The 16,954-nt window shown below is 36.0% G+C and overlaps 1 protein-coding gene across 16 annotated transcripts in view; it reads right to left on the reverse strand.

Moving 5' to 3' along the window:
* The window catches only part of LOC105146732 (protein turtle), a 302,876-nt gene that overhangs the window by 152,727 nt on the left and 133,195 nt on the right, over positions 1-16,954 (reverse strand). For 15 of the 16 annotated variants that reach the window (XM_087412975.1, XM_087412976.1, XM_087412979.1 and 12 more), the window contains one exon: positions 2,483-2,521. The gene's annotated coding sequence lies outside the window, so the exon portion shown is untranslated. Of the gene's footprint in view, positions 1-2,482; positions 2,522-6,833; positions 7,112-16,954 lie in introns of those variants that run through there. The other variant, XM_087412981.1, reaches the window with a different exon arrangement.

Consider the following 16,954-nt stretch of genomic DNA (forward strand, 5'->3'; position numbering starts at 1 on the left):
CAACTCTCTGCGGTTGTCGCCACGTATATACGTGCGTACGAAAACGAGCGAGTTCCGATGCAAGGCCTGCCGATGTCACGCGTGCCACAGGAGAGAGCAAACACGATGGATGTTCATCATCGAGCGGGGAAATAATAACGCGCGCAATTTCTTTCTCATTCAAATATGCGCGACAATTAAACGCCAACGTCGTTCGAGTCCCTCATGAGACTGCATTTCACCGTTTCGCGAAATGAGAATAATAACTCGCGACCGTAATAAAAAGCGACGAATGAATTTCGTATGTCGTATATAGCGGACAATAATTCGCGTGGTAGTGCGAAACAGTTATTACGTTTATATGACAGTCACGGGAAACGTACAACATTTCGTGTGGACGGCTGGAAAAAATATTGTAGGCTGAGACAAATTATGGAATTAACGTCTAATTAAGCGATTGAAATCATAATGATTTAACAGCTGAAAGATTCGCAAATTTTATAAAGGCGAACTTCATTAACTACGCAGCACAAATTGCATGATGCGAACTGTAAACGAAACAGTGTTTTCATAGTATACAGACGCATCTAATTGGCAAAAGAACATGTAATTAATAGCAACGAGTTCGTTTCTGGAGAGTTACGTGCTGCTTTAAATTCAAGCAGTTGCTTTAAATCCGCGCGCAGAATTTTCGAGCTCGAAGTTGAAACGAGGCTAACAATGGCTTTCATTAAAGCGCCCAAGTCGCGACTTCGTTGTTGGAACTCTCGTACCATCGTTGGCCGTTAATAAAATAACGTCGGATCACTATTCATTCGCCGCGGGATGAAGTAAAAAAATTAACCGCTGATCCAAATTCATTCACGTATATCATACGCGGGGCTGAGAGTTTACAAAGTTCGAGCGAGAACAAGGAAACACGGCCGACCATGGGCTTACGCAACTTTTGCACCTATACAAACTTTATTAGCTCGAAAATCGATACAGGGAGAAAGGCAAGTTTGCGAGTGCCATCCGGTGGTGTGATCCCAGGACGACAATTTGTCTCGTAGGAAGACGCCAGTGACTCACGAATGACGTCGTCGATGGCGCCGGTCGCTATTCTATCCCACGTAGATCTCGTTCTCCGTAGGTGAATCCATTCCCGAAACTTGAAATAAATATGGTGCCATCGATCTCCATTTCAGTATAGCTCCATCTATTTACGCAATGTCTTGCACATAATTATTTGAAACACAAAGGTGTGCAAAGGGAGCAAAGAGTAACAGTGTAACATAGAAAAATAGAATAATATAAACAGATTTTGTATGTAACTATATATGTAATAATTTAATTTTATAAATTTTTATATATATATATATATATAATAAGACAATAATAAGTTCAATTAAATTAAAAATCAAATTGAATAATAACGAGCTATGAACCAAAGTAAATATTTATTGTTAAAATTTATATGTTCGTAATAAAATAATGAAACAGATTCTCGACACCCCTCTCTCCCTCCCCCTCAAACCATTTTCAATATTAGACAAGTCATGACATACATAATACAAATATTGAACAGCAGTTCGAAATATAAAAATTCGTATTATGCACCACCCAAAATGACTTGTCTCTAATATCCTAATATTGAAAATGATCTGATAAAGATCGAAATATCTGTTTCATTGTTTATTAATCATTATTTATCAATCATAATATATAATAAATTTTAGCAATAAATATCTAATAGCTTGGCTCGCGTAGCCCATCATTATTTCAATTATATATAATGTATAATATATAAATTTTGTAAATTGAAAGGAATACCTCAACAAATGTTACAATTTCTATGGCATCGCGACTGTTAAGCTTATAATAAATTATAAATTATATCGAGCGAACTAGATGTTATTTTCATTTAAGCTCATCCATTTGTCATAGCACAACCAGGGAAACTAAATAGGTTGTGAGCGAAGAAAAGAATACGTCATTTCCGTGATAAATTTTCTCTGCAACTTTGACGCATGTCCTCAGACTATCTGGTCGTGTTAGCCGGGGCATCATGTGGCCTCGTACTTGAAAAGCGGTATTTTTCAAAAGATGAATACAAAATCATTCCGGTTGCCAGAAGCGACCAACGCATTTAGATAGCTCACCTAGCATCCTAGTTCAGCGGCGTCTCGACAGCTGGGCGTCGTGTCGACCTAGCCTTCCGACGGCGTCATTTATTATTCGATATGAAAAGGCGAGCCGTTGAGACGCATTGAAATTTTTCGCGAGTCATTAGGAAGAGAAAAGAAACGGTGGATTTCGATCCCCGGGAGACGCGAAGGACGCGTCGCGCATCTGAATATCGCAATTTCTACCTCAAGGTCTGTCACAGTTATAAAGAGAATCATTCCCTATCGGTTATCCGTCGATTCGAAAACATGAGAAATGCATTAAAAGTTAAATGATAATCACGTTCTGATTTTTCACTATCTTATACACAAATTTATAAAGTAATGAATAAACTCACCATACGCCAAAAATATCAGTTCCTCCTCGTGGCTCAGACCTGCAATAAAATAATAATGGTTAGAATACTGTAAAAGTGAAAAAGAATTTTAATAAACATCCTCTAATCAGAGACTGGCCATAAAAAGATCACTTTTGATGGTCCAACATTTTCTGATAATTTGCAATAATTAGGAGAAAGATATATACATGCATCTTTTTCTCTCTCTTCCGTAGAATTTTGTAGAATATGAACTACACACTTTTAGGGTCATTCTCTGAATAGAGAATCTTTAAATTAATATTATAATAATCATTCATTAAATTTCTACGGAATTGTGTAAAAATACGAAACCAGCCACAGGAAACACCATATCTATTGAAGCTGGCCTTGAGAATAAAGGTGATAATATCTCGTCCATTTTCTCCCATCAAAATCAATAGGCAGAGGCGAGATGAGAAACTCAGGCAGAAAGGGAGGAAAAGCGATCGTCACCGACGCAACCACCTGCCGGCCTTTCCGCCAGTCTTCAGGATTTCAGCCCAGTAATTGCTGCGGCAATTACCGCGAATTACGGCGATAATTACCGTCATTATGCGGTGCAGTAATTTTGGTAATTACTACAGTAAATCGCCAACTATCCGATTGCAACCCGTCGCTTCTCATCTTGCGGTCAGTACTGGATAACTTTTAAGTTATCCCATCCATGACCAGCTACGTTAGTCACAAGTCAAATCAAATTTCCATTCGTAATACTGGAAAACTGAGGCAAGTACGTTCGAGACGTAGCACAGCGGTCAATCGCAATGCTAAATTGCAAAATAATATAATTCAGAATGTACCGTGCTTAAATACACACTTTAAAAGTCGACCCTCGAGATATTATCCCTCGAGATTAAGAGCAACGGTAAGCTATGTCGCAAAATAAAAAGAGCGTTAATTAAGCGATGAATAAGCTGGCGTGTTTTTCTTTTGCACATTATTCGCGTAAAGAGTCAGAATTTTACAGAAATAAGTGGCACACGCCGGTTCAAAATTAATTCACGGAAATGAGATCTTTCGGAGTTATTAACCGCCCTCTGTATTTTCACAATCAGCGAGAATTCGGTTTAACACAATGAAACGGCGCTACTCATTTCGGCTTGATAATGAAATGAAAATAGGTAGGAGCGCACGCGCGAGGGAGTAAAAGTTCTAAAATATTACCTCGTAAAAAAGTTTGCGACGATTTAATTTGCCACGTTTCCTTCTTCTTATTTCTAAGACAAAATTGTTAACGTTATGTGAATGGTAGATATGATAATAGTAGATATTTATATGAGCAGAGAAGTTTAATAACGAAAATTTGAAGCAAGAGCAGAGAATTAAAAAAATTACCTGCAATTACGTGCGATGCTTTTCAAAGAGAAATGTAAGTAGTTACATATATTTCGATTTATCGCCAGAAATTGTAAAGAACAAATATCGCTAACGACGATCAAGTGTGAACTATGATTTCTTTCTATATACAACACATGCGATCGGAACGATCGTTCTGTCTACTCGTTCCCGTAGCTCTATTTCGATATTCGAGACACGAAGTTATTTAATGTGCTGCGAGAACGATGGCTGCTGCTGTAAGAGGTATTACAGCAGTTGCAACAGTAACGACAGAAACCATATACCACGGCTATTCCAGCCAACTTTGCGCTTTGTCGGTGTGAGTCACCTTTCATCTATTTCGAGACTCGTAGAACAATATGTCCCATTTCCCAATGTTTGCCGTCGTTCGAAAAACGCGAAATGTATTAATCAATAAAGCACGATAAAAATTTCATCAATTCCAATTTCATCACACCTTGTTAGTAATATTTGGAAAATAACGCGTATCAAGTCGCGATTAAAGCATTCTAAGCGTAGTACGGTAACATTTTTATCGTTGCCGCTGATCGGAACGTCATTGTCGAATTTGGTGTGACGATCGTTTAGCCGGAATGTTTGCCCGAACACAACCGAGCGATGCAACCGAGCGATATAGCCAGTGCATTTGAAATGATTACCGGTACAGTGCATCGCCGCATTGAATGGCATGAATTGTTAGCAGCTATTTGCAAATTTATGAACCACTCAGCCAGTGACAATTCGCGCACAGACAGCGTTCGTCCCACGCCTTCGTGTCTTTCCGCGACAAAGATAAATATTCAAAAAACTTTGTATCAGCGACATGGAAATTGTAAATAAACAATACAATGTCTATGATAGTTGAATATTTTAACTGCAATGATATTGCATATAAATAAAACGAATCGTTTATAAATGTTTCTAGCTTGAACATTCTAGCCTGGTTTAAAAAAACTCCGCATTAATTATATGGAAAATTTCGAGAAATTTCGATGAAATGAGTTAGTTTAACGCATTTTTGTAATGTGAACAAAAGATGTTCAATAATGAATAATTTTTTAGTTATAGAGTATCAAATGTGCTCTACAAATACAAATTTTACACCTTCAATATACCATATATTTCAAGAATTATTTATTATGGGTCTTGTATTTTTTGTTCACTGTTAGACATTAAAGAAGTAATGGCAACCTAAGCTCTTGAGTTAAACAACATTTTGTTATTTTTAACTTCCACCTATGTTCAAAATGTAAATCAATCCTTTCAGTGCTTAGTTTCCAAACAAGCAATGTCATGACGTATGCACTTAGTAAACAATAAAGTAAATTTGAATCAAATTTAATATAGTTTCTTGCTAAATTGATTGAACTTCATTGTTTTGGTTAAATTAACGACGCACATCGTCATTAGAAACAGTTATTAGGTAACCTATAGAAATGATTAAAGATCAAACAGGATATGATTTGACATTATAAATTTAACAGTGTACATTATATACAAACTACATTATGTGTGAAAGTTAAATTATTTCACCGAAACCCAATATGATTCCAAATGAAGGCGGAGTCCTTTACATCTTTGATCTCCAAAGTCATCATCTTTGAGTGATGATAAAAATAATTTGAAAGATCACGCCGGGCATCGTAAGCCCATATTTAAATTATGAGTACGTCAAAATTGATCGCGTTGTGTCTCAAAAGTTAACCGCGAGATATTTTTTATACCTAGCACGTCCCGTTCATTCTCTCATCGTTTCCTTACTTAAGGGAAGAGAAGAGCCGTATCTAACGACTCGCATGAGCGGACTGGCAAAAGGCTGCTCGTGGAAATACCGAAAGTTATGAAAGTTTTATGACAGGCCATGAGAGAACGTCGGAAGATGCGGAGAATGGAGAAAGGTGAGGATGAAGGGGAGAGGAAGTTTCACGCTAGGTGGATGGCAATGGGGTCCATGGACATTTACGACGAGCCAATTTTTTCGTTTGATTATTCAACGCGCGCGGATGCATCCAGGCTTTCTCGACGATTGCATCTGGACGGTCGACCGTGGTCTGAAATTTTGGAAATGGAAAAAAAGCGCGACGGAAATCCGAAAAGCCTGGTGACCGCAGCCTGAAAAATATAACACTATTCTCGAAAACGACAATCTTTATCGCTGCGAGGGGAATCGACGTTTCGACCGCTGGTTACGTAAATTCCTCGAGACCGCGATTTGTTATCACGTTTTGTAAAATGGATCGTCGAGAGGGCTGTCACGAGGGAGGCAAGAGAGGGTAAGTCGTTCGAGAGTAAGCCGAGCGCGGGCGATAAATCAGGACTCACACGATAATGAAATTCAATGCTTCGGGCCTGGGTGCGTCAGTCGAGTTTTATCAAAAGCACCTATTTATCTTTCTTCTAAAAACAGTTTGAGAACAGTTCGCTCATAAACGGCATCGGACGGAGAGAGTGAGTCTCGTCCTCAAATCTGGCTGTCGCTACTCCGTAAAGCGAAACTGGGACTCTGGGATTGATGGTTTTTCTTTCACCCTTGGAATTTTCCAAAAATAGTACCGACATTCATAAATTTCACAAACGTCCCCAGATGAAGACATCCCGATGTCGCACAAGAGTTCTCTTAATTATAATTTCAAGATAAATCGTTAATTCTTCTTCAATGATTATCTTGATAATCGTTGAAGAAAAATCAATTTTCTCAACTTCTATTAGATATCATTAGTAATTATATGTATTACTAATTATTGAATAGAATTAAAAATGTACAGTTGGAATTCTAATTTTTTGTATATCATAATGTATTTTTTACTATTTTTTGAATTATACGAAAAGAGTAGAAATTTCAGAAATCAAACTGAAAGCGAAAGAAACGAATTTAAGTAAAACAAGAGAAGTTGAAGAAATGAAAATAAAAAAACTCTTGAGTGTATCATGTCGAGTGATAAAGAGAAGCGTTAAAGTTCAAATGTAGTAAGAACGATTCGATTTGCACAACCTGGACTTCTACTCATCAAGTTTCCTTGCTCCCGTCATGTTCTCTGTCTCGTCCATAATTCCTTATCGGCTTCCTTTCCGAAATCACCATTATCCTCCATTTTCACTGGAATACGACATGGTTAATGAAATTGAGACGTCCAGAAAGTGAAGAGAAACAGGGCAACGTATCACGGAACCGGACGCCAACGAGCGATCGACGATCAGTCCTCTACAGCTCGAGAGAAACTGCGCAAGTTTCAGTTTGTATTTGTCAGGCCGAAAATACAGTCGTGTGATCGCATTGTATAATCACGAGCACCGTCCATTTCGAAAGATAAATGAGGCACGCGCAGCTAAAGAATGGAGCTAAAAACAGACGCGTTATAAATAGATCTCGAATGCAGAGCTCTAAAATTGATCCCTCTATCATGTTTTCGTTCTCGTTTGCGCGTTACAAGTTTCAACGAGCTCCGTTGAGGCACATGCAAAGGATTACGAGCAACCGATTTGATTGCGAGTTACCGAATTCACAATCCTCCATGGGTTAATCTTCAAAAGGGTCGCAAGTGTACAAATTAGCGCTGACGGACCGGTCATTCAGACGTCCATCGGAATGTCAGGGTATTCCGAGTTTCCAGTGTACATACACCAGATACAACATTCAGCGATGACATCCTCTCATTGCGAGCCGACGCAACTCTCCGGGACGGGATTCTGTACTACGTATGCATCGTATTTAATCCACATTTTACGCCTCGACGATCCGCAGCGTGATTCAATTACGTCGCGAGGGGTGGAAGTTGGAGGGAAGGTTCTGTCGGGGTCGCTACCGAGTCTTGTACACACTGAGGATGATGATACCACCCCCTTGTTTAGCATCCCTGTACCTCCCCATATCTCCTACATCTACGGACTTCGCGACAAGAGGATGTTTCCGCGTGCATTTGCGAGTAAATTAAGGTTCATTTACACTGCGTCGTGACCTTAACGATTATAAATTACAATAGTGGTAGTCACGAATCATTATATGAGAACGCTAGAATTTTTATCGATCGAGCAACTGTTATCATTATAATTTTTATTATTTTCAAAACATACACATATCACAAACATATCGATTTGATTGTTAATTCACAAGCGAAAATTTTTTATATAAATTTATTAGCCTTCTCGGTATGTCCTTTCCTTTTTTCATTGCTTATAACCGTTTTATTTAAAGATACGTATATTTGCTTGATATCATTATATTCCTTAATATCAACACTCTAAAAAATATCGGTATGGATTTAACACTCTTAGTGTGAATTTAATACCCATGCGATGTCTACATAATTCTCACTATTTGTATTTGGTGTCAATATTAATTAATTTGGTATTAATATTAACACCAATGTGGATTTAAAACACATGGTGTTAAATCCACATCATATTGATGTTAATATTAACACCAACACAGTGAGAATTGTATAGACATGGCTATTTTTTAACAGCGTAGCGTTTCAATTGAAAAAATTTTTTTACAATATATTCACTTTTATGAAAGTTATAAACAATTAAATTGAATGGATATGCCGCGCCAAAAAAGCACACCCATCCAATTTCATTGCTTATAACTTTTTAAGAATTAAAGCGCAAAGTAAAAGGCTGTAACGATAAATTAATAACACTTACTAAAGTAGCTTTCGGTAGTTTGTGCGATTCTCTTTTTTCCTGCGAAATAAAATTTTACGATGCTTATTACATTTTTATGATTCGAATTAATTTCAACGTGGTCGCATGTTATATGCATACGTCACACACATTTTCTCGCGGAGGATGTCCGCAAAAAACAGAGTAAACTTTGCCTCTCGAGGGACAGAGATGCAGCGTGTGTGATGCAGTAAGAGATTTACGTAAAAGTGTACTGTGAAACACGCAATTTGGTGCACGCTAGTGGATCGTGGCGCGGCGGAAAGAAGGTAGCATCCCCGTGAAAATTTGACAACGTGGTGGCGGAAATTAATTTCCGCAAAGGCGGGTGTTAATGCCGGCTGTACTGGGAGTATTATCGCCTAGGATCCGCCGTGATCCGACTTAGGGCGAGACGCGTGCTACGGGCTTGCCTTTACACGTACGACCGTACGTAATTGTTCAGAAAGATGCGACAGCACGCGTCGCGAAAATTGAACAACTGCGAGGTCTAATGTGGCCATTATTCAACGCTCGTACAGCGAAGACGCATAAACACGGAGGCACGTAAAGGAATTCCACGAGCAGGAAAACCAGTAACGTGAACTTATAGTTTTGCAAATGCAAAAACATGCGATTTTCATGAATAAAGTTTGCGCTGAGAGAGAGAGAGAGAGAGAGAGAGAGAGACTGGAGAAAATGGTTGTATTATTAAATTATTCATAACAATTTATACCGTTTTAATATGCGCATATATTTAGTAGTCGTTTAATATTTTAATTATTCGTGATATACACAAATTATTTATTAATCGTATTAATAAATATAAGATTGAAATAATAAACTATACATGTAAATATAGTGGAATTTTTCAAATTTTATGCATATTTATAACAAGCAACCTTCCCTATTAATCAAGTAATAATCTTTTCTATAAATCCGTGAGATCAAAACGCTGTGAATTTTTTGTAAAATTACTAATATATTCATTTCAATATCGAGCATTAATGTATATGCCACCATAAAAATTAGCTCATTATTCACGAGAGACAGCTCATTATTCGAGGGTGTAATAGGCAATACATAAATCTGTCCAGTATGAATTACTGGAATCATATAATATAACAATGATAAGGTCACATGCATATGTGCCATCGTATATGCATCAACCACGTTATTAATCTCGCACTATGAGAGGGTAAATACAGCGACCATTACGTCGGCCATGTTTATGGACTACCCAAGGCAATGTTTCCCAACGTGGATGTTGCTGAAACTTGAGATCTTGAAGTCCCCTAAGGGATGCAAGCTCTTTAGTGAAGCAACGAAACCATCGTGACATTGTTATGGGACTAAGGAAGTACGAATTTCATGTTATGATTCGATCATTTCGATAAAGCAACTTGATTTTATTTCTTTTCGACTACTATTATAAAAGAAAAACTTTGAAGAATCCTTAAGAGCTAACATTCAACGTACATCCGAAAGGAAAGGAAATTATCAACAATCTAAATCTTATAAACGACTGAGAAAGCGTTTACGCGATACAATACAACGTTAATGAAACATTATTAATATTTACATTAAAACAATGCCACGTTGTGAACGTTCATTTCCATAATATCACCGTCATGCGATCGCATCTGTTATCTGTGTATATCAATTCTCGACGACGAAGTTGGCAAATGTATAGACTAATAGATTCAGCGTGTTTGCGGAGTATCTAAGTGTAAATGCCGGTATATTCTCATATGTCCGTGCATTTTGACACTACCTCGTGTACACCCGCTGAAAACCGGAAATCGTGCGCCGTCAAAGTCATCTTCGTTGTCACCGTCGTCGTCGCCATCATTGTCATCGAATGCCAGTGTGACAGTAACGATTTCACGCTTCTCAAAAACGTTTGTAATTTCTTTTTTATCCGTCATCTTCCTGCCTCTCGCCTTCCTGTGGCAAGAATGCAACGACACCACAACTATTCTGTTAGAGAGATGCAAGCCGTACGTTTGCTTGCATTCCTGGAGTACCAAATTCGTCTCACTCGCGTAGGAAGCCAGCCTTATACCGCAAAATGATATGCATGTGGATAGATGGACTCTTATTTTATGTCATATAAAATATATTATAAATATACACATAATATATATTTGTGTGTGTGTGTGTGTGTGTATACAAAAATATATATTATGTGTATATTTATAATATATTTTATATGACATAAAATAAGTCAGTCCATCTATCCACATGCATATCATTTTGATCTATAAAGCCAATTCGGAAAAATTCATTTTATATATATATATATATATATTAGGTGTTGGAATTAATTCGTAGCGTTTTTTAATGAAAGAATGTTATTTATTTCACATGAGCATTAAAAAATACATTAATGAAAGTACTTCCCATCACTTGTAAAACGCTACGAATTAATTCCAACACCTAATATATATATATATATATGAATTCATTTTATATATATATAATGAATTAAGGGGATCCTAAGTCAACAGGAATTATTGACAATTGCAGATTGTGCCAATTTCTCTGAATTGGCTTTATAGATCATCAAATCCTTTTACACAATAAAGGTACGCACAAAAAAACACCGATCACATTAAATTTAATCGGGAGAAAATCGAAGAAAAAATTAAAAATTAACTTTATTTCAGCTCTTACAGCTGTCACCTCAGGTTATAATTCTTTTTTAATGCAGAAATTCTATAGGTCATACCAAATGATACCTTTCCCGGAAGCACAAATATATCGTAATATGCACAAACAATCCTGAGCATACGAAATTGTAATCGAATGCCTAACAAAAAAGATTTTCGAAAATTAAAATCATCTTTTTCGTATAACAATTATATTATTTTTTTCTTCTTTTACAGATTCAAAAATCCTTTTCCAGGATTAAAGTATACACATTAATGTCTGTGAGGTGGAATTTATTCCGAGAACGACAAAAAATTTCGAAATTGAAATCTTAAGAAAAATTTTTTATTGTTCTCGGTAATTCCACCTCACAGATACATATTAATGCGTATATTTTTAATCCTGGAAAAGGATTTTTAAATCTGTAAAAGAAGAAAAAAAATTGTTATACAAAAATTACGATTTAGTCGGTAACAGACGGCTTTAGGATCCCCTTAAAGCTTTAGAGAATAAAAAACTAAGTATTTAAAAATATGCAGCAGCCGGAATTCTGTCTAAAAATAATCTTAGAGCATCGAGGTTAGCATATTTTTCATTTTTTGTCTTTTTGGCATAAAAACGCGGAAGTTTTATTATTTTTATGCGCTTATTTAAATTCTTTCTGATATATATATTCATGATTTTTTTTATTCTGTTCTGTAAAGCGTCCATAAAGAGTTGATAATAATACTTATAAAGCAACAGTCATATATATAATTACTTAATTTCATCATTTTAATGACATGTTTATGGCATAAAAACGTTTAACGTAAAATTTTGGCAAAATATATCTGGTAAATGACATTCTTTTATTTTTAGCACGCTACATTTCTCTTTCATGTGCACATAAATTCAATACGATTTATTATGTGATATACATTAGATTTAAAAAGATCTGTTTGGAGCTGTTGCAACAACTACGTATATCAAAATTGATATTAATCGATAGTACATGAATACGTGAAAGGTTTTCCATCGATTACCCTGTCTCGTGGCACTTTAACTTTGGAACATTTCCGCATCGCGCGATTTAAAAACGCGAGATAAACGAGCAGCCGCGCATGCACGAGTATACGGATAATTTTAACTTTTGCTGTCCAATATCACGGGGGCGGAAAATCCGAGTTGGCGGCGGCACAACGGCCGTTCCCGCTACCCGTTGGAAAATATAAAAATGTCCATCCATTCCTCTTCCTTCCCCCCCCCCCCCTTCGGCCGTTGTGAGAAACGAAGACGGCAAAGGCAGGTCGAGGGTAGAGAATACCCAGTGGGATAGAAAAGTCACGAAGGTGAATTCCTTCGTGCCTCGAAACGCATGGAGGAAGGGTAGCGGAGCGGTATGGAATTACGAAGTTTAAGATAAAATGGATTCGCGGAATCTGAAATAGAAAATTCCCTAGCTAATACCACGGCAGGATTCTCATTCCCCTCGCATAACCTTCGTCATCCGGGAACGCCGCTTTCTTCGTATTCCTGTCGTGGTGACCGTCCATCCCTTCTTAAGCAGCGGTGGGAATAAGAGAAGATAACCGAACGTGAATGAAATCGGTCGCGTGCCTTTCAATCATTCACTATTCCTCGGTACTTTGAGTTTCACGATAATGAAAAGTGGAAACCGCAATTGCCTCCACACCACGTGATTTTTCAATCTTGCTCATTATTCTGTAGTAATAGCTAACATCTTAACTTTCGACAACAACGAGTTATTTGGCCGAATCGAAATCTTTTAGATTATACAATCTGTACGATTGGTATTATAAGGTTTTAAATTGAAGATGAAAAACTTGAACCTTTCTCTATCAATCGCTGTATAAACTAAGAGAAATGTTCTGTATGAATAATCATAGTTTGGTTGATATTACAAAAACTTTCTTTTAATTAAAAAATTGCGTTGTTCTATTGAAATCTTGATTAGAGCTTCTGTACTTCAAACAAGACGCTTTAATTTTGATATAATTTTAACTGCAATTGGGAGTTAATAGCTAAAAAGATATGATTTGATAGTAATAAAAATATCCGATGAACAAGATATATCTCAAAATGTATCTCGTAGACTGCCAAGTTTAGTTGTTTTACTCGCAAGTATTCGAGATTTTCCGATAAAACTCATTATGTTACGAGATCATCGTTATAAAAAACTAGTTATAAGAGATACTAGTCGATTATTGGCTCATATTTATTGCAATTATGGATTGAGAGCTAAAAAAAGCCGCGCGTTGGCGGCATCGCGCTATTTGTAGATCAGCATGTATCTAAGCGTAGTAAAAAGACGATGAAACAGTAAATGAGATAATTGAAAGGAAGTAATTGTGAAATGAGAACAAGTGCACATTTGTAACAGTAGCTACTCGTTTTACTGTGCATCCATGGAAAGACAAACGACGCTTGTGACCGTTATCACTGGCCTGTGATAACGTTACTTACCAGTTTCCGAACAGATTGAAAAGAAAAATAGAAGCAACCAATACCAAATGAAATCGAGCGTCTCTGATTTCCTATTTTCCTACCCTATTTCCAACCAGGTCGTCTTTCTGAGCTAAGAAACTGCGTTTACTTCCTTTTTTTTTTGTGAAAAAACGAATGAACTTTTACCATTCTTCTTTTTCTTTAAATAAAAGAGAGGTATCGCGAAATATTATATATAAGATTAGTTTTTATTACAAGAATTTATTACATTATAATATCTTCTGTATCGTTTCGCTCGATCATAATTTCACTAATACATTGTGTATTCTTACGATATTATTTTATAATCGAGAAGTTATGCAGTTTCATAATGTTACTTTTAGATACGAATAAAATATTCTCAATCCTCTGCGTGAGCAATTTGGGCATCGATGTAAAAGTTTTCTGCATCATGTGAGACCCCATCCTATTAATATTAATTATTAAGCCACCAATATCTAGCGGTACGTCGTTTTATCGATCTCCAGCCATTACTGCAAGCGATGCAAGACTCACACGCAGTCTGATAAGAGTATTATCGATCGTCACTTCCAGAGATAAATGTGCATTTGAGAAATGATCGCAGATAGAGAAGGTGAGAAAAGATTACAAGTGATGCGTATGTACGAGAAAATAAAAGGAATAGAAGCATGTTATCTGCGCTTTAAAATCTTTGGATTTGAACCAGCTAATTCTAAAGAATGACATAGGCCGGTATTCATACGTCGATTTTTATATTTGAGACTGTCTTAAGGGGATCCTAAAGTGAAGCCCGAACTCCGTTATTTTATCGATAAAATGCGACACATCGATATATTTGTACTACTACATCAATATCGCACTCACACATGAATCTTTTAATTAACTAATCTTTCGTATTAAGTATCTAAACCTAATTTTGAATTCTCAACATTGTTTGTTCATGTAATCTCTAATCCAAAAACCAAGATGTTTTATATATAAGAAATATAAAACTCGTATATAAAGCAAACATTATTACAAATTGACGTTAAAAATCGATAACAAAATTGTAATTTTCCAACTTTTTTTCGTTTTTGGTATGAAGTCGACCGGTTTAGACTATATTATTATTTATACCTTAATTATGAAGAAGGATTTTTTAATTTGTAAAAGCAGTTACAAAAATACTTGTTTGGAAAAATTGATAAAACAGACATTCACTTTAGGATCCCCTTAAGATGACATAAGTCAATCAGAGGGTTGTAATAGCATCTTAAAATTATTGAAGACAGTCTTAAAATAAGAACGGACAGCGATATAAATACTGCTCAAAGAGTGACAATTGAACCAGAGGGTTGAAAAAGAATGTCAAATTTCAAGAGTGAGATGTCACTCTTTAAAGTTAGATTCCACTCCAAAGGATTTTAGAGAGTGAGTATAATATTATATTTGTATAAATTAATGGCATACTTTTGATGGCCTTATGCACATTCGTAGTTAACGCCAAAGTTCGGAGAACAGCGCGGACGGAGGTCAGGTGAATTATACCACATCCATTCTAGCCGCTAACACGCACCCGCCCTTTCCGGTCCGGATGTGCACACACCCCTTATAAGCGCTACGCTCGAGGTGCTCTCTGCTAATCGGATTTTTGCACTCCTCGCCATAGGAAAACTAAAACCACTGGCGGGATCGCCTTTTCGCAGATAACGCAGCAATGTTCGCAAAAGTAAGCCCGCTAAAAGTGCAAACACGTAAAACGTAGCAAGAATATATGTATACTGTACGAGATGTTTAAATTCACTCGGTCACCATGTCCTGTTCGGAACAATCGATTTTTTTATGCTACCCAGACAATATCTATGACTACGAAGGATTCAAAGAGTCAAGCTGAGAATAGATTGCGTTCATTTTTCATTAACCTTCATAGAGCGGGAATCTAATTTTTTAAATTCCACAACCCTTTTCCTTGAGTACAATTTATTATAATTTTATTGTATTTCTTATCTTAAAATATGACACTGTTTCAGTATCACTATAATAACTTTCCCATTCTTTTAAAGATTAATATAATGTTGTGACATTTGATGTTTGTATTTCTTTCGATTACTTCAGGCTTCTAATTTTAATTATAGATTAATGTAATAGATTATATATTTTAGAGAGATAGATTATATATTTTTATTTTCATCGAAATAGTTGTTAATTTATATAATTATATTTTACACGTCTCTAATGTTTTCTTGTTATTATTGGAATATTATTAATAAAAACAAATGATAGTTCTCAAATTAGTTACCTCTAACATCAATTCAATGACAATTCACCACCTAACTCAATCGGTCTAATTTTCAGGCGAGTCACTCGTTACGTTCTTGTCGAGTTCTTCGTTTTCTCCCTTTTCTACTCTTACTCGAGCCGTCGATGTCTAATTTAATCGCGGCAATTAAGGCTGGTTCCGACGAAGAGAGTACCGTAACGATTCAGAGGAAATTGAGAAATTAATATTTCTAAGGTGCGCGGAGGTTACGAGGAGTGTGGTAGCGGAAAAGAGGTCGTAGGAGAATAATTAACAGCCGCTCTATAAAATCCAATCGAAGCTCCGGAAAGTGGAGAAATGGCGGCGAAGAACGAGAAGGGTTACATCAACGACTAGTCCAATGAATGAAGAAGAGACCTAGAGATATGTACCGGAAGTACATTAATGAATTCATTTGCTAGCTTTCTCTCTCCTCAGGAATAAGAATCCTTTGAAGCAATGATAAAACATTGGTTTCGGAGGAAGGATGATATTCAAGAATGTACAAAGAATTCACAAATGTGAAACAGTATACACTCAAATGTGTTTTAGATCAAACACATAGTGTTCTGTTTACTGAGAAAGTTTAAAAATAAACATCTTTAAGTGTTTAAAATGGAGACAAAAATGAAACATTTTAATATCTTAAAATTCTATATATAATTTATAATTCTATCTATATAATTTAAACACTTTTTTTGAATGTACAAGGTATTATATAATATAAATTTCTAAAATTTTAGAAAAAATATTCGAGTATTCCACAAAAAATACCTATCGAAAAGTTAACGCCGCCAAATATATTATATCATATATTATATTATATTATATTATTTCATATGATATTATATAATTCTCATATATAATAAATTAATAATACATTGTTTAGACAGGGCAATTAAGAAGCCGTCGAAATTTTAGTTGCGCTATGTGTCGCAATATTAATCTAATATAACTAGAGATATCATACTCTAATAATCTATGTCATATTTCAATAAAACCTGTTTATATAAATTCTTATGTGTTCCTGTATAAAAATATCTACAAGGCGAATTCATTGGAATTACGTACCGTGA

Source organism: Acromyrmex echinatior, chromosome 14 (genome assembly GCF_024713525.1).
Source record: "Acromyrmex echinatior isolate Ae372 chromosome 14, ASM2471352v2, whole genome shotgun sequence".
NCBI classification, from domain to species: domain Eukaryota; kingdom Metazoa; phylum Arthropoda; class Insecta; order Hymenoptera; family Formicidae; genus Acromyrmex; species Acromyrmex echinatior.